A 22255-nucleotide genomic window follows, 5' to 3' on the forward strand; every position below is an offset into this window, starting at 1 on the left:
ATCTTGCAACTGTAAAACATTGTGTTACAAACTGTATCTGTCGTAAAACTGGGTTCGATTGTACGTCTATGTGTGGACACTGTAGTGCAATGCATTGTAACAATATTTCAGACCAAGTCAACAAACTGTTAAATGACCCCTTATAAAAGAAAAAATGTAGTTATAATAAATTGATGCCTTTTTTTTTTTTTTTTGAATGCAACCTGTTTTTAAGAAACCAGTTGCTACATAGTCCTCGACAACGCAAAACAACGGTTGACACTGATCAGTTTCATGGGCCGGATAAGTGACCCGTGGGAAGTAGGTTGGGCACCACTGGTTTATAATATTTTAGGAAGTAAAATAAAAAAAGGAATACTCCGATATCATCATTAGTTTTCGAGCTGTAAGCGTATAATCATAATACTGCTATTGCAATGTTTCGGACGGGGCTGGGGGGGGGGGTGAAAGCAATAGGGGTACTGTCCAACCACGGATTGTATAGAATTTGCAAACGTCCAGATAAGACGAATCTATCTGAATAAGGGGGGAAAGTAAAAATTTGATGCTGATATTCCGCTCATTTGAACGAGACTCTGCTTCTGCAAAAGCTGGCATCGCTAAAAAATAAGAGATTCATCCATTTCCGGCTGTAAAACGGATGTTTGTCTTTCCATACAATCCGTGGTCAGACAGTAGGGACTTTGTGTTTTTTTAGTGTATACTTAGTATATCAACATTTGAAAAAAAAAAATTAGCTTTCCCCTATTTAGTTGGGACACGAAAAGCGTATAATCATAGTACTGCTCTCGCAATGCTTCTGTGGGTGGGGGGGGGGGGGGGGAGAAAGAGGGGTGCGGGTCAGCCTTTGTCTTATTTTAGAGTATACTTTTTGTACTAACATCTTGAAAAGCATCCGCTTTCCCCAAATTTGTTGCGACACGGAAAGCGCATTATCATAGTACTGCTTTTGCAGTGTTTCGGAGAGGGTGGGGAGGAAAGCAAGAAGGGTGGGGATCGGGGCTTCGTACTTTTTAAAGAATACATTACGTACTAACATCCTGCCAAAATTCAGCTTTCTCTTAAATAGTTGCGACACGAAAAGCATACAATCATAGTACTGTTCTTGCTGTATTTCGGAGGGGGTGAGGTGGGAGAAAGAGTGGTGGGGGTCGGGACTTTGTACTTTTTTAAAGAATACATTACGTACTAACATCCTGCCAAAATTCAGCTTTCTCTTAAATAGTTGCGACACGAAAAGCATACAATCATAGTACTGTTCTTGCTGTATTTCGGAGGGGGTGAGGTGGGAGAAAGAGTGGTGGGGGTCGGGACTTTGTACTTTTTTAAAGAATACATTGCATACTAACATCTTGCCAAAATTCAGCTTTCTCTTAATTAGTTGCGACACGAAAAGCGTACAATCATAGTACTGTTCTTGCAGTGTTTCGAAGGGGGTGAGGGAGGGGGGGAAGAAAAAGTGGTGGGGGTCGGGACTTTGTACTTTTTTAAAGAATACATTACATACTAACATTCAGCCAAAATTCAGCTTTCCCCTTATTAGTTGCGACACAAAAAGCGTATAATCACAGTACCGTTATTGCAATGTTTCGGAGGGGGTGGGGGAGAAAGCAAGAGGGGTGGGGGTCGGGACTTTGTATTTTTTTTAGTGTATACTTTATGTATTAACATCCTGCCAAATCTCAGCTTTCCCCTAATTAGTTGCGGCACGAAAAACGTATAATCATAGTACTGCTCTTGCAATGTTTCGGAGGGGGTGGGGGAGAAAGCAAGAGGGGTGGGGGTCGGGATTTTGTACTTTTTTAGTGTATGCTTTATGTACTAACAACCTGCAAAAATTTAGCTTTCCCTAAATTAGTTGCGACACGAAACCTTTATTGACTGGGCTATAGATTGAATCTGGGAATATTTTAAAGAAGCATTGCTAAGTTTGCTACATTGAATTTTGAAGTCAAAAGCCAAGGTGTGTGTGTAATTCTTTTTTTTTTCTAATAGTAAATTTGAACTGTTGAATTTGAACCTTGTTACATTTTATTTTTAAAAAAAACTCCAGAAAAAGTAATGAAATTTCAGAGAATAACTGTTTCAGAATCATTTTTTTATTTTAGCTTGTTTTGTAACTGTAACCGCTTTTAATGATTAGAACGATTTTTTAAAGTCTGATTTGTCCTTGGACACGGCCTAAAATAGCTTTAAACCCATCATAAATTACTATGTACAAACCATTGATACTTTATTATACACAAAAAATGAAGAATCAATAGAAAATATTTATGAATAACAGGTGTAAATTAATATCATTGATAAACAAAATTCTAATGTTTCACGCATGATTTTGAACCATTTTTGTGAGAATGACCCTAGCATGTGCAAAGTAACCGTACTTTTTCAACCCATATATAAATATAGAATTGCACTAGCCAAGGAAACAGATGCGTCTGAGTTACCGGTATACTTAAATAAACCACTTATCGAATTGCAGAATTTCGAATGTCTATCTAATTTTAGAGAAAAGTAACCTTTAACCAAAAGATTTAACCTATAACTGATACAATTCTTCTAATTGAGAACACGAAACATTTTATTTAAAGAAAAATCACTAGCTTACTTATTCTAAGGATGTTGCATTTGGTCCCCCTACTTTCTCGGTGTGTTCCCGTCATCCAAATTTGTCCAATTTTAGATATGTTACTCCGTTTGAGTTACTGATATAAAAGCAATCGATAATGCTTTTGTTGCAATTTTGCCCATGTTGATGGTATGCTTTTCTTAGTTTGCATAGACTAATGTAGTTTTTGTAAATTTTCTCATTATAATTACCGTAATTTTCTTTCCGGTAATCAATTGAAGAATACATATAAAAATTTAGTTTTATTTAGCTAGAATGAACCTTTTCCAACTTACTGAAACATAAAATGCATTTATAAACAGGATTAAAACTATTGTGTTTTTCATTCATTTTACGTAACTTTAACCTTTGTTTTTTTTTTTTTTTTTTTTTTTTTTTTTTTTTTGACATATTTTTATTTCTGATCATGATTAATTGCCATAAACATACATACTGAAAAACTTGTGAAGTTGACCACCTGTCTAAATTTACCGCTTTGGTCACGTACAGAATTAGCCCTATATCATACAGTGTGTCCCCTTTTAACATGCAAGGCCCCTATTTTCACAACCGTTAGTCCTTTGCAAAAATTGTCCAAATTAGGTACAAAGTTAAGGCAATAAAAATTTGAAGCGAAAAAGAAAATTAGTGAAAAAATACGAAATCTAATTTTTAATACGGTCCCCAGGTCCCCTAGCTCATATTTAGGAAAATAATCTCCTGTTGCGTGTGAACTAATCAGGGTTGCCAGGAGCTAAAAGGTGCCCAAAAATGAGTAATTTACCCTCATCGAGTTTCCACATAATATAACAAGGCCATATAAAAAAATGTAGGCAAAAATATTACAAAACCAGAATGGTCCAATAGGGTTGCCGTTGTTCGAAGTTTCAATATTAAAACTTGTAAACACATGTATTTTTAAACTTTTGTTGGTCGCTATATTTCCTCCTAAAAAGGTGTTATTGGTAGCTAGTACAAAGTGGTGTAAGTTACAAAACGCTGGGTTTCATACTTCGATTACTATTGTTCGTATTAATGTGAGCTTGTTTGTTTTCAAACCAGCAGATATTGTTTACCATTTTTCAAACTGAAATCACAAAATGTCAAATATGCCTTCTTTGAAAATGTTTGTAATTTAAAAGATTCGCTAAGTTAATATACAACAGGTGAATAAATGCCTGTTTTATTTTACTTTTTTCAAAACAAACACGTTATTCATATACGGCAGAAAATTTGGTAGAAATGTTTATGAGAAAAGCATTTCTAGTTTTACGATAAAATTAGTAGCTGCATGAGAAGCATGTCACTTAATCTTCTTTAGAAAATAAATAAACATTTGAAGAAAGGGAATGAAGGATTAGCTCTAGATACGATTATTTTCTTTTTCTTTTTATTTTTTTCAAAATATTTTTGGAAAAAATAATTTCCTAAAATGAATAATCTTTGCTTCAATTAAACTATGCCCCATATTTCGTACTCTTACCGAATTTCTAATTTCAGATTTTTTCAGCGATCTTTTAAATGCGGACAGCAATCATGGTTAAAAGTTCGGATGTGACCCCCGATTCCTTATTACTAGAAAACCAATAGTGTATGATGTAGTTATAAATTTCAAGATTGGGAAAACGAATCGATTGAAGTGATGTCTAATCTAAGAAGTGTCACAGCGCCATCTTATGTCGTATGATTTTGTTAGCTATTCTTTCATCTATACCAGCGGATTCCAACCTATGGTCCGCGAAGCTGATCCGTGTGACCCGTTGTTTTGTTCAATGTTACAAATCGAAAAGCACGATTAGTGACAATGTCACAAATTTGGAGCCAAATATTCAGAAATTGACTTCTAGGAAACAGATGTAGTTAATAAAATAAATATCAAGTAGCTAATGTTAACAGCCATTACTAATTTGTAATTTTCTTGTTTTTTCAATATTTTTCTATGTTATTTAGAAAACAATTAAATATTTTGAAATGTTAAATCGCTCATTCCTTTCAAAAACGTCATATCTCAAATTAACGATTTTGAGCTATGCCTTTTTTTTTTTTTTTTTTTTTTTGAACTACCATGAATCGGTAACATATCTCGGCAAGACCTGCATTTCTATGACTTAATATTTTGCCTTTAGAGAGCAAAAGTGTCGTATTTGCATTTTCAAGAATTTTTGAAATATTCTTTTCAAGAATGTCATACCTTTGGTTGTGCTTGATCCATTAGGCATGACACATCTGTGTCGTTTAGTGAAGGATGATACTATTTATTCCGAAAATATTATTGCACACAAAAAAAGAACATTCATTCTTGATTAAAAATTAAGAACGCACTATTTGCACTTACGTCGGTTTTGCAGATATTGTAAGGAGAACAATTAGTAACAATAATGACATATTTTGAGATACCTCAAATAGTATCTTTGAAATTTAATGCAAGAACGTCATTAAAAAACCGCAGTTTTTAAAACTTACTTTTTGCACCTCTTCTTCGTGAAACATATAGAAACACCAGATTTTCTTGAAAGAGACTTTATGCGTAAGAAAAAGTTCAATCAGTGGCTTAAAATATAGTTTTACTATCTGATATCTTACTTTTAATTTTTAAAATCGCTTTGCTGAAAAATCACGTTTTTGAGGTATGACGTTGTTGAAAGGAGTGAGCGGTAATGCGTTCTGTCTGGCCCACGAGAATGATTTTAACATGAGGGGCAGTCCTCGGGATGACAAAGATTGGGTACCACTTATCTATACTACCACATCTTCTGCATTGAATGAGGGATTCCTTGTAACCCCAAAGCATGCGAATGCAAGCGTTTTTTTTTTTTTTTTTTTTTGAGCAATCACGATTGCTTATTGTTTTTATTTGACGGTTATTCGCTTTGTGGTTCCCTTTTCAGCTTGGACCAGGGGCCTCTGCAGCACCACCGCCCACCGGCCTCCGGTCCTGAGCACTGTCCCCCTTTTGCCGCTTCTCCTGGTCGGTGGCGTCCATGTCCTACACACACACGCTCATAAACATACACGCTGATACACATGCATCGTTACGCACATACACACTCCCACACACACGCCGTTACACACACGCCTAAGTGCATACACACAGGTCTACGCACACACACAGGCCTATCTGCGCACGCACGTGCGCCTGCACACACAACTATACGCACGTAACCGCCCAGGAATAGAGGCAGGCTTGGGAGGGATAGGAGCCGTTTCTAGAAACAATAACTCCAATGAGTCGAGTCCTGTCGTAATTGCGAAAAACATAATTTGAATTCAAAATTTCAGAATTCAAATTAATTTCATTTTTTACTTCATAAGTTGCGTATGTTTATCTATTGGATTGAGATCTACTTTGCACGGTTAAAAAGTAAGCTGTTGTCACAAATTGTTCTACGCACCTTTTGAATCTCATATCCAGTTTTCTTACTCAATGATACATTTCACTGAAATGAGAAAACTCCTAAGCAATAAAACGCTAAGAAAACAGACCATGTCGAAGCGATATTATACTTAAAGCGTTTTCTACACAAAAACTTTCATTCTGTGATCTTATTGTTCCATAAACATATCACCTTATTTATTAAATTTTTTCGCATCGGACAATTGTTCAGCAGGTATGAAATTTACGAGTCCATTGTAATTTGAAAGGCAGAGCTTTCCATCTTGAAATATAGATCTCCCGCGCTGACCTACTCCAGCCCAGAAGGTTGAGATCTGTCAGGCGCTGAAGGAAATACGACGGCTGCCGGAATTCCTGGTCGAGAGCCCCGCTCGATTACAGACCTAAATGGAAGGCATTATTTACGCTTCGGGTTGCATGGCCTCACTCGAATTAAGAGAGAACGGTCTGTGAAGAGAGTTTGCTGTGACAAATTATGACGGCTTGTGCAACACGAAACAAAGGGATCTCTTGGTGACACACAGCTAAAACGTTGTTGAATCTCGAAATCACTTGATAGAAAAATGTCATTACAGATCATTTCGAAGGCTTCAAACTCAGTTTCCTTGGAAATGTAAGAAGTTTAGAGAAGACCTGTTTAACCAGGCCCGTCATTTAGGAGGGTCAATTACCCCCCTCCGTGGTATTAGGAAATCAATGAATTTACGAGCAGGTGGGAGAAGTTTTTGCTGGGGTTTTTTTTGTTTTGTTTTTTTTTTTTTTTTTTTTTTTTTTGGTATAATTTACATTGAGTAAACACCCTTGATCCATCCGGTGGAGAAGTACGAAATGACGGGCCTCTGTGCGCCTCATTATGCACCCAGGATCATCTCACTTTTTTGAATTGTATTCAGGTCTAAATTTTATAATTCTGTCAGATGAGTTAACATCCGAATCTCTTAGTGACACACAGCTAAAACGTTGTTGAAATTCGATGTCTCTTAATAGAAAAATGTAAATAGTGATCATTTCGAAGGCTTTAAACTCAAACACTTTCCTTGGAAGAGTAAGAAGTTTACAGGAGACCCCTGTTTACTCATGCCCATAATTTAGGAGGGTCAATTACCCCCCCCCCCTCCGTAGCATTGGGAAATCAATGTATTTACGTGCAGGTGGGAGTAGTTTTTGCTGTTTTTTGGCATAATTCACATTGAGTAAACACCCTTTGCCCCATCCCCTGGAAAGGTTCGAAATGACGGGCCTGTGTGTGCCTCATCTTGGACCTTGGATCATCTCACTTTTTTGAATTGTATTCAGGTCTAAATTTTATAATTCTGTCAGGTGAGTTAATATCCGAATCGCTATTTTTATAGCCTTTTTAATAACCTTAAGGAGAAAAATGTTGCTCGTTACAAGTGGAGAAGTAAACTTTTGCAGCTTATCTCCTTTATAAATGCGTAAAGCTAAGTGAAAGGTATCCGCTTGAGTTTTAGTGCCTCGTTTTGTTCGAAACATTCGGCGCCAAATGAGACATTCAAACAAGTCACCCCTCCCCATCCATGGTTAATTTTTCAGTATAACCTATTTCGAATGAAATCCTTTTACTTTCACCTATAGTTGGAGCAAACCTCACCCGACAGCGTTGTAATGCTGTGATTAGGATCTGCGTAGCCTTCACAATGCTGCCAGATAAGGGTTGCCCCAACTATAGAGCCACATAGCTACCTTGTAAATACCTAGGTACATGGCCAAATATAGGCTTATGCTTATTATTTTAACGAAAGAGTTTTGATAAAGTTAGTAAAGCGCAATGCACCCAGCTGACTTCTAGATTTTCTTGCCGTAAATTTCATGTTCTTTAATACGGAATTGAAGAGAACGTCGGGTCTGTGCTACATATGTCATTTGACACTGACATGGAATGCTATAAATGCCCCATCTGTCAAGTTCCTGAACCGGATTTGTTCTTTATACACGTTGTGTCAATTTACTTATTAGAATAATAACTAGTATAACAATGCGTGCATTCCATCTTTTATGCTCTCAAATAAGTTGGTAGCTTCGTTTTTGTTTGATGAAAAAGGACGGCTTTAGTAACTCTGGTTTCCCCTGTCTTTGTTGAAAAATAACAAATAAGAAAAATTATCATAATAAAACGCACAAACAGCAACAAAATAAAATCGACATATGTTTCGGGATTGCAAGAATGCACTTCTCAATGCATATAGACGACTTTTGGGATAAGAACAATCCTAGTTGAGGGATATGACTAGGATGATTTATATCCCATAGCTCATAACATTTTAAGGGATAGGTGAAGATGTTCTTTCTGACACCAAAACACGTACCTGCTTTGCGCACGCTTCATTTCGTAGACTATATAGTCAGTTTTCTTTTGTTTCTGTTGCTTTTCTTTCCCATTTTGTTTTGACTTATAATTAACATAATTTCATAAATGTAAGTAGTTCTATATTTTTATCCGAATGAGATGATTTTATTCACAGGGCAAAAGTGTAGGCAATATTGGTTGGTAAGAGCTATTTAAACATCTTTTATGCTATAATTTAGGAATATGATAGCATTCATATTCAAATGAATGCGTTTAGCATATATATAGAATAATCCGCGGGAGGAAATGTTTCAGCTTTAACGTGTCTGCGAAAGTAAATGGCACAGTTACCGAGTAGTAAATCAAGTTTTCTTGTTTAATTCGTGTTTCTATATTTATAAATACTTATTCAAAAAAAATCATTTTATCGCTTCTCTCCATTGTAAAATGTTTAGCCACATATGAGACGTTTAGTATCAAACTTGTTTGATATTTAGCAGTAGTATCTAGTTATTTATAGCCAAAAGTGTTTTGGATTGAGCTGATTTAAAAGTGAATCGGCCTTCTTTAATTCATTATAATTTTCAATTTTATTTTAATCAACTCTGGTTAAATTCATGCTGTATCTAAATTTATTTCACATAGTGATATGTGGGACAAAGTGAAATGGTGAAATATTTACTCTACTTTTAGCGCCGCCTATCTAGTAATATTTTAACTATGTTGTAACACATGTAGTTTATTCTAGTCCAAAAAGAAATACCTCTGAAAATCATAGGCTCATCAAGCAATTTTTAAAAATTGATACTCATATTGTAATATTTTGTAGTAAAACGAAAATTATTTTTGGCATGATTAAATGATAAAATTCTTGTAACTAACAATTGAAATATTATTTGAGATCTTCTAATATTCGGTGCAGTATTTTTTTAGTTCATATTAAGCTTATTTGAATTTTAAATATTTTGTAGAATTAAGCAAGTACATGCGGGGCAAAGTGAAATAGTTTAACTATTCAATCATTTATTAAACCTCTTACCAGGGGCGTAGCTAAGGGGGGGGTTTTGGGGACAAAACCCCCCCCGAAATGTTTGTCCCAAAAAAAGGAGAGAGAGAGAGAAAGAAAGAAAAGAGAAGAAAAAGAAAAGAGAAGAGAAAGAAAAGAGAAGAGAAAAAAAGAGAAGAGAAAAAAAAGGAAAGAAAAAAGAATCAATTTTTTTTTTCTGAATAACAGTGGTCAAAAATTCACTTCGCTTCCCCCCCCCCCCAGTGCCATTGAAAATCAGCTCAATGAGTGACCCTCAAGCGTAAAGACGCCTCACTCCTCACTGTGCTGCAACATTTTTTTCATAATTGAGTGAAATTTCACACTTCTCTTTAGAAATGAGATTGATTTGTTAAATCTACGAATATAAAGCCTTTTTTTGTCATAGATTCTGAAAATTGTTAAGTATGTTTAATTTTATGAGCGGCGTAGTGGGAATATTACATACAGTTGAATCTGTATGTTTCGAATTTCACAGGAAGGAAAAAAATCGAGATAAAGAGGTTTTAAGATACGGGGGCTTCAAGAAACTTTATAGAAATTTGGAATATGATGGTGAAAATTTGAAATCGATACTATAGACAACATGGGCTCTTGATCAAAATTCCTCTGTATTAGTTTTGTTAGGTCTTTATTCTATTATTACATTATTAAGTACTTGATTGCCAGTTTAAGGAAACATTTTGACAGTAAAAGAAACTTTGTGCATATCTTTTTGAAGAAAACGTCTTTTATTGCTTTTTGGTGCCTGATTTTTTCTTTTTCTTGTTTTTTGATTAATTATTTATCTTCTTGAGGTTAGCAATTGCTGCAAATCTAACCTGGCCAATATTCTAGGATTTTCCTTTTTTTCTTTACTTGAAAAAATCTTAAACTTTCTTTTCCCTCCTATCAGCTTGGTTTTCTTTAAGAAATCATAATTTTAAGAAAGAGAGCGATCACAGAACAGTACTAAACCAGATAACAGAGCAAAATGGCTTTTAACTTGAATGACTTTTAACCATGAACTTGAAATACTCATCCATAATGCAACTAATACTCAATCTGTGAATTTCACCCCTTTACTCTTCTTCCAAGAAAGTGCTCGAAACGACTGTCCTTTCGTTAATCTTCCTAGAAAACCTATTCGTGGAACGCATTTCTCCTTTTTTTGCCCCCTCAGCCCTTTTTGTTTCGAGTTGAAGAAAATGCTTTTGCTTGCTGCTTTGAAGATCATTGGGCTTCGAATCCGAAAATGATAGCATAGCCGGAATTTGAGACATAAGGTTTTTGTTGGCGTTGTGCTGTCATAGTCAAAACGGCCTTTGCTAACCAGAAAATCCACCGCAATCACATCGATTTGTCGAAAATGTCAGCCAGTATTTACTGCGTATTCTTTTAAAAACGTGCAGTCTGAACTATTTAGAATAGTATATTCTAAGTGAACGTTGTTGTATAATGAAGCGAGCAAAACCGATAACAAGCTTTTTAACCCCCCCCCCCCCCCCCACGCCTCTAAAAAAAATGAAAATGACGAAAATGGTTGTTCTAAAAAGAGAAAGTTAACGTCCTCTGAAGAAAACGAAGTACAGTCTGCTGAAGCAGCATTAATTCCATCGAACCCTTCAGAAGGAAATTTTATTTTAATTTAAAAGAAAAACTGCATAGCATTACAGGAATAAAATGTTTAAAAACGAAATGAATCTAGACTGTTCTGTACTATTTCTGTTAGCTTGGTTCGCATTAAAAAGTAGAAAATAAATAAGACTTCTGTTTATAACACTCGAAAATTGCTGTTGCTCTCTCAAATAGATATTTATGTAAATTGTAAAGCAGCTAATAAAATTAAAAATAAAAACTTGATAGGAGAACAGATGGTATGCAGCTTTGTGCAAATAACTTTCTACCACCTATATTTCTTCCCTCTTTTTTAATTCAAATTTTATTAACTGCTTTAGAACTAGCATAAATGTAAATACATATAAAAAGCAACATATAAATATAACGATATGAAAAGTCATTTCATTTTTTGCAGGTTATAATCAAGAAGTCTTTTTTTATTTTATTTCATGCTTTTAGTGCGAACCAAGTTAGTAAAAATAGTCTGACCACCGATGAGATTAAAAGTCAAACATCCAGTTCACAGGCGGAAATGGATCCATCTATTAGCTTTCAGTGATGCCAGCTTTTGTAGATGTGTGTTAGCCTCTAAATTAAACAGTCACACTGAAATGAACGGAACACGCTCATCAGATATTTGATTTTCCCCCTGATTTGGATAGACTTTTGACTAGACCTGTTGCTAGAAAGTTTCACTTTAAATTAAATGGAGAAAAAGGAAAAAAAAGTTAAATTTTCCAAAACATTACAAAAAATGAATAAAAAAAAAAAAATTCTTTGATTTTGTTTTGTTTGACACAAGTATCGAACTTGGGGGCACCCCATTCCAAAGTATGTAAAAGTTCACACACACACACACACACACACACATATATATATATATATATATATATATATATATATATATATATATATATATATATATATATATATATATATATATATATATATATATATATATATATATATAAAATAAAAGAAGTAACCCCCCCCGAAAGTCGAGTCTAGCTACGCCTCTGCCTCTTACGTATTCTTTATTTACTACTTTATCAAGATACTATAATTTAGCAATTCGCTTATTCATTCACTCTTTTACTCACATCCATTTATTTGCCCTCATACAAAAAATTTAATTACTATATTTAATTATTCGTTTTTTTTTTTTTTCAGTATCTTTTCATTTATTCATCCAACCTTTTATTTTCTGATTCCTTTGATAAAAAATATTTTTTTACAGTCGAACAGAAAATGTTTTATTTTTCACTTTGCCCCATGAAAAAAAAAAAAAAGTGAAAATTTTCCACTTTTTTTTAAAGCGAAAATTTACCACCAAATATAAAGAATACTATTTCAGTGCAAGTTTCATTTAAAAATATAATTTTTTTTATATACCATAATTTTCGAAACAAGTTTCCAATTTATTCATTTTGGAAAATCTCAGTCATCTTAACTATTTCACTTTGCCCCACATTCCTCTACTAGCCTCTTCAATCAAAAATGAGAGTTATAAGCAATTTATTATAATAATGTTGTTGCTTCCACCCGTACGTTTTTATAATGACTATATGGTAAAGGAGTGGATTGAGTTGTTTTTGAAGTGAAACGGTTTTTTGGCAGCGGTTTTCGACCTCAATGAGAGAAATTCGCTCCAAATCGCTTTGTGACGTGATAATATCCATGAAAAGTATCAAACTGTTTAAAAAAAAAACACGTTTGAAAATTTATGGCTTGAGCTAGTTTTGATACTAAACGCCTCGTATGACAACAGTTCATGAGTATAAATTAATTGCATGTATGGTATATATATATATGTATCCATAATTTAGAATATTTATAAAAAAAATTCTGGGAGAATAATCTATTTCGTTTCATGCAGGGAAATTCAAAGCAATTATGAAAAACACGAGATTTAAATTCCGATATCGCTTAAGCCCAAAAACGTTATATCTTAAGAAAGCTAGTTGCTTAAGTCATTAACTGCAATATTTATTACTTAAATTTTCATTGGTCAATATCATTAGTTCTAAAATTATTTTAAACATTAATTTAATTCAAGATTTCAAATTTTTCTGTTTATAAATATTTTGCTTCGTTATGCAGAACATTGCAACGTCGATAAAGTTCAAATAAATGAGTGACCTTCTCATGCAGCTGTTTCGTAGCTTCTTGGCGTCTCTATTTCAACGCAAAAGCTAACTAAAATAGTATTCAAGAAAAACACTCAAAATATTACAGAAAAGTATCAGGAAATTTCAGGCTTCATAGCCCTTACGGTAATATAAAAATGGACCAATCAAAAGACAAGGAAGAAGTTTATTTTTTTTTTTTTTTGGGGGGGGGGGTAAGGGGATAAGTACGAAACGATGGCAAAGTAGGGTGTTTCAAATTACGTTAATTTTTCTGTTTCACATAAACTTTAGCCAGCTTAAAGGGATTGTTCTAGAAAGACATAAAAAGAGTTCCTCACCAAAGGATACCTAGTGATTAAATTGCGTATTTGGCGATTAAAGGAAATGCTACATTATGTATCATTTTTACTTATTTTATTACATTTTGTTTTGTGGCAAACAATGTCTACCTCTGTGAACTATTATTCATTTATTTATTTATATCATTTGAATGCTATCAGTTGATCAGAAAAATCATGATAGTTAACATTAAACTTAAAGTGTAATTGTTCACTGAAAAATTGAATTTTCCAGTATATCTCGAATCAAAAGAGATTTTGAAATCAGGTCATTTTCTGTTTCTGGGATGGACCGCTGTGCATCTCAGAGCTATCCCCCCTCCCCCTGAATTTAATTTTAATGCTTTGAGGCACGGTGACTTCGTTAGAAGCCACCATTTTTTTCCCCATTTAACTGACACGGTGGATTCAAAAATTGGGTGGGGGGAAAAATAAATGCAAGGTTTCACAATCAAAGCCACCGTGCCTCAAAGAAGTAATTTGATTTCATGTAGTTTAGTTATCTATTAGTAAGTTTCGCAACTCAGCAAGTCCTCTAATTTATATTTTAACATTTTTGGTTGAATCCTTGTTCTCACAAAGCTGATAAGCATTATCAAATTCTTATGATAGACAGAACTCGTATTATTAAGATAGATGTAATGAAGCTCTAAAGTTACGAGCCCTGAACTAGAACTAAGAAAAGCTAGTATTCAAGAAAAAAACATCTTTATCACTTCAATGCATCTAATTTTATTGAGAGAGAAATAGAGAGAGAGTTGGTGAAGAGGTTGTTTATTCTTTAAAAATTGCATTATTTAAGGTTCTATTTTCCAATTCAATTTTCCAAAATCTATGAGCAATAACACTGCCAAGATACATTGCTTTATATTGTATTTAATACCGTCACGTATTGTATTTAATACTACCACTTACAAACCAGCCAAACTTTGGGTTTGAATATTCTCTTATCTTTTGTTTAATAGTCTTGGAATACTAACGAGTGTTTCGTTTTTTTTTTTTTTTTTTTTTCTATGCCTGTACCTCAAAGCCAAACTAAGGTAAAGTCAAACTATCATTACTCTTCTGGAGAGCGTAAAAAAGTTTGGTTCATACAAAGCTTGGAACTTGAGATCTTTTAACATTGGTAAATATTGGCGAATTCGTTTTTTTTTTTTTTTTTTTTTTAATATAACTACGTCGGTTGCAATGTAATGATAATATGAAAAACGCTATTTTTATATTTACGTTAGTCTAGCTCTAAGGTACAGATAGTGGCGTACCTAGCATGGAGGATACCTGGGGTGGTAATATGAAGTGTCACCTCGCCCCCCCCCCCCCTTACAAACGCAAAAAAAAGAAAAAAAACCCGAGAAATTCATACAATTTTCAGAAACGACTACATTTATGCTATAACGAAATTTTAAGTGAGTCAATGTACAAAAGACAAATAAAAACTATGAACGCTTCTCATAAAACTTGTGCTAGACGCCTGTGTGTAGAGCCGTTGCCAGGTCTAAAAAGTGAAGGGGTGTATGATTTTGATGGCATCTTAATTTCTTCAAACGTATCTCAAGCACAGGGGAAAATAATGGGTTTCAGTTTTTTGGTTTCAGAGGAAGTTACTACTATGTCTCAGTTTTGAAAATATGACCCTAATCCTGAGTATAATATTCACTCCATGATGTGGGGTGGGGGGCGAAGAGGGTCCAGATGTTCCCCTTTCCCCGTACATTTTATAGTTCGCAATCTTAAAAATGTGTTTTAGCTTTATATTTTTCAAAAACTTGCAATTCAACTTTGGGTGTCGCCCCCAGACGGATGACACCCGGGGTGGACCGCCCCCTCCTCCCCCCGCTATTGCCGCCACTGGGTACAGATTTTATGATTGATTGGTACTTATATGTTTTTGTACGCTTATTAGATATTTTGTTTCATTATTTTACTCTCAATTTTATACAATTTATGAATTTTCAATATTTTGATTGAGACATTTGCTTGTGGTTCTGCTAGAAAACTTCAATAATTACTTGCCATCATTCTTTCAAAAGGGTTTGGTATTTGCCTAGAATTACAGATCAGTTTTGAATAAAAGAAGACATAACTGAAGTAATAAGACATTTTATGCTTTTCAAAAAAATTTACTCCTCGTCGGAGAGAAGTGGAAGTTCGGCCATAAACAGTTTTTAGAACGCTGTAGGGTCACGTTACTTGTTCCTTCGCTTACGTGCTCCCTGAGTTCCAAAAGCCGGCGTCCGATAAGGCACCGACCTACCAAGTTCTGGAAACAGAGGTTAAATTGGCCAAGTATCCGTGTCTCAAATCAATGATACAAGCTGCGTGGTGAAAAGTTTCAAGAGATTCGTCCCGCCGTTTTGCACTGAAGACAGATAACCCGTGGCACCTTTTAAAAGTACGGATTGAATGATGTCACCGTGAACTATTAAAAATTATCCTCGCGATAAAAATGACGGAACTAGGGATGCAATTGCCATCGACACCATTAATCAAAAGTTTAGTTCCCCCATTTCCTATACGTCGTTTTCCCGTTGTTTTGCAACCATAATTATTTTACGACTGAGCTCTATCGAGAAGGTAAGAGTTTTATAGTTTTTAGTGAAACCTCAAGAATTTATCGAGATGAAATTCTCCTTTTATTACAACTCGTAGGTGAGGTGAAAGGTCCGAGGGTCGTTTTTCGAAGTGCATTTTAAGTCAAAGAATGTGGCTATAATTCACGCGACTTCTTGTTTACAGGTGTGGTTGTTCTACTTTAACCGGTCAGATTCCAACGATGAATAAGATGTTTTTGTTCGATTTTATTTATGTCTTAGTCCTTACATTTCTGAAAGATTAAGATGTGCTAGAGAGAATATCGAACTGTCTATTACACATTATTTCTTCGCTTACGCTTGCTATGATACGAGTAAATGTTGGTTGGCGCTCATTTGCTTCGACGAAACAAGATTATAACCAAAAGTGTCCACCGCCCTAATAGCAAGGACTCCCCCCTCCCCTCAAATACCACGAAGTCCTCCTCCCCTACCAGAATTAGACCCGCTAAAAAGAAAAAATACCCCTAAAAATTTCAATGCTCCCCCCCTCCCCCCACGTAGTTAGGCATTCTTATCTTACCTATTCGATCAATTAATACTCTTCGTTTGCTACTTACCATCCTAGGTACCTATCAAATATTATTTTTAAGTATTTTTGAAAACGTGATTATTATCACTTCTGAGACAATTTTTGCATGGAAATCTGGGATTTAAGAAATGTAAAAAAAAATACTCTTACTTTGTTTATCCAAGAAATATAATATGTGCTCAAACACTCAATATTATTATTACTGATCTTATTCACAAAAAAAGAAGAAAAAACCCGTAAGGGAGTGCGGGGCTAGTAGTGACCATTTTCAACAGCTTTGATATTACCGTATGCTTTGAACTAAACTGAAACATTTAGTGCATCATATCATTAGAATATATATTGAGTAATATATTTATAGACCAACTTTTAACATACATTCTTGATATTTTTCATTACATAAAATAAGTTTTGCGTACCGTCGAAATTTGTCGAAATTGTAGTGCATCATATCATTAGAATATACTAGTCGACCCGTGCGGAACTCCGCACTGTGCTTCGAATCGTTTGATAAGGCATTTCGTTCTTTAAAAATTCCAAAGAAAGAACATTATGAAGAAGAACCGAAAAAAGTAAACGGAAAAAAGTAAGCGCACAAGAGAAGGCATGTAATTTGAAGGCATCAGTAACAAAACCTCGTTAAATACAACGATGTGATGATTTGATCATCGCTCCCCTTTTGGTTGTACGTATTTTCAATGCAAATATAAATATCACTAAAAGTGTGGCTGAGTGAAAAGTGAAAAATCAGTAATTTTGCATGTGAAAAAACAGGTTGTGGCAAATATAGTCCGCCCATGTGAGCATCTGACGGAAAAAAAAGAAACATTAAAGAGATATTTAGTGGCACGGATTCGAACTGGCGCCAATCTGATTAACAGTACGACGCTCCAACAAACCTAGCAACTGTGTCTTCCTTTTCGAATGCTATTCATTGAAGGAATGCGTAATAAAACACAGTAAAAAAGTTTTTCGCCGAAAAAAAATATAATAAGATCATGCGTCTATGTTTTGTCATTAGCCAGTACGATACGATTTAAAATTATTCGTAAAACATGGAATTTGATTAAAGAATGAGGAAGATCTCACGTAGCGATTGAAACAAACATTCTAGAGAAGTAATAAATTCGGTTGAAAAAATAAGTGTTTTTATTTTTGAATATTCAACAATTTCCCATAGCAGGCTTTTTTAAGCTGTACGGCTTAAAAGCCCGCACTTGTTTTTCTTTTAATCGAACACTTAAAATTCAAAACCAAAACCAGTTGAACTGAGCCCGTTTTTTAAGTGTAATTTTTCGAACGTAGACAATTTTTTTTTTCAGCCGAAAGCAGAGGAGTAGAAAATGATTTCTTACTAATGAAGTTGATAATAATTTTAATGTTTTACATCGTATTCGAATAAATAATTAAAGATTTACTGGTTGAAACTCGTAGTTTTAATTTGGCGTAGTATTTTTTTCATTTGTACAAAAGTTCGAACACTGCTATTAGAAAAATCTACATTTCAGCATACAATGAAAATGTTTTTCTGCACAAAAAGGATTCCCTTGAGGTATAACTAATACTTTTTTTTTTTTATGCTTACATTATGCTCAGTGGTTTGGACGGAGTCAAAGCTTAAAAAAAGGGGAAGAAAACCTTTCGATTAGCAGTCAACTTATCTGAATGATAACTGTAGCCTACATAAAGGAGTCGAAACACCAAATAGCATTCCCAGTGCATTTATTTTATTACGTGTGTTATCTGTTGCATGTTTATGAGTACATGCAATGCGTAATATTACTGTAAATTTGCTATTATGTCGGACAGCCCGAACTGGCCCGAAGTTCAGACAGTTTATAGCCGAACGCTCTACCGAAAAAAAAAAACCAACAGGTAATTTTAAATTTTTTCGTGCCGAGAAGTGTTTTTATTTTTGAAAATTTTTACAATTTGTTATCGCAGGCTGTTTGAACCGTTATGACTTAGATGGCAGCACGTGTTCATCATTTAACAGCACGGTTAAAATACGAAATAATTTGAACTAAGTTCTTTTTTAAGCGTAGCTTTTCAAATGTAGTAAAAATGTGATACGCTATTTGTTTTTTTGCAAAAAGAAGAAAAATATATATATTACCCTTTAAATTGAGGTAGTATTTTTTTTTTTTTTTTTTTTTTTTTTGTACAAAGAGTCAAAAACTCATTAGAAGAATCTATATTTCAACATACGATTTATTATATTTTACCGAACAAAAAACAATTCCAATGTAGTCTGAAATCTTAAACCTGATACTTATATTTTCGCTTACAATATGCTTTAATTTTCTTCCCAGAGCCTAAGATTTAAAAAAAAAACCTTACAATCGAGTATTAATTTAGCTCCGTGTTGCATCAAGTTTCATAACAGCTAGGGGAGTTTCTACCTCATGTATTCCCTCATATTTGTTATTCATTGTTCATGTAATGCGCGATATTTTTCTAATTTTTTGACGCAGATAGTCCGGACGTGGGCCCGAACACGCATTCTCCTGGTTAACCAGTCGAACGCTCTGCCGATCAAGCTATTCAGCTCTGCCGGTAACAGTGCAAGTTAAAGTTATAAATTTAACCGAAAACCTCATTCTGGTTTTTTAAAACAGGTTTTTTTGCCCGAAAAAAACAATTTTTAGACCGTGGGTCTACTTTTCGTCAGTAGCCTGCACGATAAGCTTTAAAATAAGGTGTAAATCAAAGAAATCGATCAAGAATTGAAGAAAATCTCGCGTAGAAACCAAAAACAGGCTACAGAAAATAATATATAAGGATATTGAGTAATACATTTATAGACCAACTTTTAACATACATTGTTGATATTTTTCATTACATAAAATAAGTTTTGCGTACCGTCGAAATTTGCCTCGTAGCGGGGCTCGTAGTTTTATGCTTAGGGCACATTGTGGCACATAAAAAACACATTCTAATACGTTGTAACATGCACAAATTATGCTAGAAAGGCAAATTAAATGGGTTAATTTAAATCAACATAGAGCAATAATTAGAAATTTATTCATTTATAGCGTTCTTAACACAATGAAAACTTTCATGTTTTTTCAATAACACTGGAAATATGTTCAGGAGGTGATAAGAAAGAATTAGGGTAAGAGCAAAATAGCTTTATCAACTTCTCTGGGTACAGAATTGAGCACGAAAGCGCAACAAATCATGGCCCAGCGAAAGAAATGTTTGTGTGAAAAAAAAAGGAGATTAGTCATTCTTCAGCAAACGTAACTTTTGAACGCAAATATATTTCAATTTCGAAATTCCTTTTTTTAATTCATTCTTACATGAAAGTGTTACCTACTAGAAGTAACCATAAACAATGGTCCAGCTAAGTTCCAATCATTTTACTTATAAATGAAAAAAAAAAAAAAATGCCTTGTTCACGGAAATAAAAAAAAAAAGAAAAATCTTTTAATATTAAAAATCGAGGCCAATTTAAATCATACACTGTAAAAAATCTCGGAAAACTCTCTGAATATATAAAAAAGTTTTCCGTAATACACAGATTCGTACGCCCTCCGCAGTTTTCTGCTATAATCAAAAAACGTTTCCCGTATAGCAAGAAAGTAAGAGTCGACGCATGCGCAGCTCACAATTTTATAGTCCAGCAGCAAATCCAAACTGAAACTTTCGAAAGCACGCAATGAAAACAAGTGCTTACTCATGTATGCGAAGTAACACTCATCAAGGGGATTAGTAGAAGTTTTGTTCCTCGCATGAATTCACTGAAGATAATTCTAAAGTCTTATATTTTCTTGCATATGTATCGTCATAAGATTGAATTTGAAGCTATGTCACTTATTTTTAAGTACGAAGTGCAAATTCTCGACGCATGCTCGCGGAAGGAATACAAACTGAAATTGAAAACCAAATAACTACCGAGAGGACGCCATGTAAATTCATTGCGTCGCATAACTTGTGTAGGTAATTTACTTTTTTCTTGGATACTTTTCTTCTTTCTACCAAATGGGTAATTTTTGTTGGCAGAATTTTATTCTGTCATAAAAATCACCTTTTTGGTGACCAAAGCCTGCAAAAGACCACCACCGACGAATAGGTAAGTCGCTTTGCAACTCTATTACTTTAAAGAGATTTAGTTCATATAAATCTCGTTAAAAAAAAACTATTTTCTTCAGTATTATTTTTTCGTTGTGAACTATTGCAATTTGAAAATATTTTACATTACATAGAACACATATTTAAAGTGCAAGTGTGTCTAGTTTTATTCTGTAAAATTTATGAATTGAAGATTATAAAAAAATTTAAATATGTGTTATTGTGTACTTTGTTTTTATGTGTCAATCTCAGTTAATATTTGGCTATGTATCAAGCATTATGAATTAAATGTTATAATATGCAAATTGTCAGGTTTGATAGTTCGTCTTTAAGGTTGCATGTTTTCATTCTCTTGTAAACAGTGTAGCTAGATTGTATGAAGTAAAAAAAAAAAAACTATCTCTTGTAATTAGGAAACATAGTGCTTCAGTATTATCTAAATGACGATATCTCTTTAAATATTTGCATTAGCGAAACGGTTATAAATTAGTTAAATGTGTATTAATTTATTTAACAAATAGATACATATATGTATTTAAAAGTGTCTTCATTTTTTTCGTTTTACGAGCCTCAATTTTACCAAAAGAAAAAAAAAAAAAGAAAAAAAAAAGACTTAATAAAATAATTTTGTATTTTTACACCATATTAAAGTATTTGACTTATAATTTATATGATACTTTGATTTATAATGTATGTGATACTTTGATTTATAATGTATATGATGTTGCTTTTTCAAGGGGGGGTGGGCGCTTCATAGCATTTTATGGGTGCACCATCACTTTTATGGTGGGGGAGGGGTTATTCTCGTATATATGAAATGGAATAATCATGTAATAGAGTTCAATTGTTTTAATAAATAAAATATATAATGCATTTTGCGCACACTGTAAAAATAAAATCAGTAACCTATTTTGAATAAGTATTTATATTTGTGATGAGCTGGAAAAGGGCAAGAACAGAAGAATCAACCCGAATGGTTCCAGCAGGGGGACTTGGTGTCATATTTAAATTCATCAATTTCTCTGTTGGTACTTTTCGGTACACTTTGTTCGTCAGAGAAATTGACTTGAGGTGAACGAATTCCGGAACGCGAAGGGTAGGTAAGTCCTGTCAAATTTTATCCGAAGATAAAAGCTATCAAGTTTGATACAAGATATGTTTTTAAGTTCTGCATTAAAAATACAATATGTTGATAGTTTTGTCTTGAAAATATTGAGAGAAAACCTGAAGTTTAAGATTGTTTAACAAACAATCCCCACTTTTCAGAAGGTACCCCCCCACTCCAATTCCCCGACGATTTTGTGATTAGGAATGAAACTACTAGATTATTTCATAATTTTTCAAAAATTTATAACTGTGCATATGTTATGCTGTTAACCATGCTATTTGTCATTAGAAATTCCAAAAAAAAAAAAAAAAAATCCACGAATAATTCTAAAATTGCTTGTATATAAATTGCTCTTAGATATGAAAGAATTGAAACTGATATGGTATGCAATACTATAATAAAGAATTATGTTTTAGAAAAAATCACGGAAAAAGGATTCCGAAATTCTCGGAAACGTTTTTGAAAATTGTTTGGAGAATTCCGAAATACTCGGAAACGTTTTCGAAACTTTCATGAACCACAGCTGCAC

The 22255-nt window shown here is 33.9% G+C and overlaps 1 protein-coding gene across 1 annotated transcript in view; it reads left to right on the forward strand.

Annotated features, from left to right (window-relative positions):
• The window catches only part of LOC129222128 (venom protein 302-like), a 115225-nt gene that overhangs the window by 89660 nt on the left and 3310 nt on the right, over positions 1-22255 (forward strand). The gene's annotated exons all lie outside the window — the stretch shown is intronic.

Source organism: Uloborus diversus, chromosome 5 (genome assembly GCF_026930045.1).
Source record: "Uloborus diversus isolate 005 chromosome 5, Udiv.v.3.1, whole genome shotgun sequence".
Lineage (NCBI taxonomy): Eukaryota > Metazoa > Arthropoda > Arachnida > Araneae > Uloboridae > Uloborus > Uloborus diversus.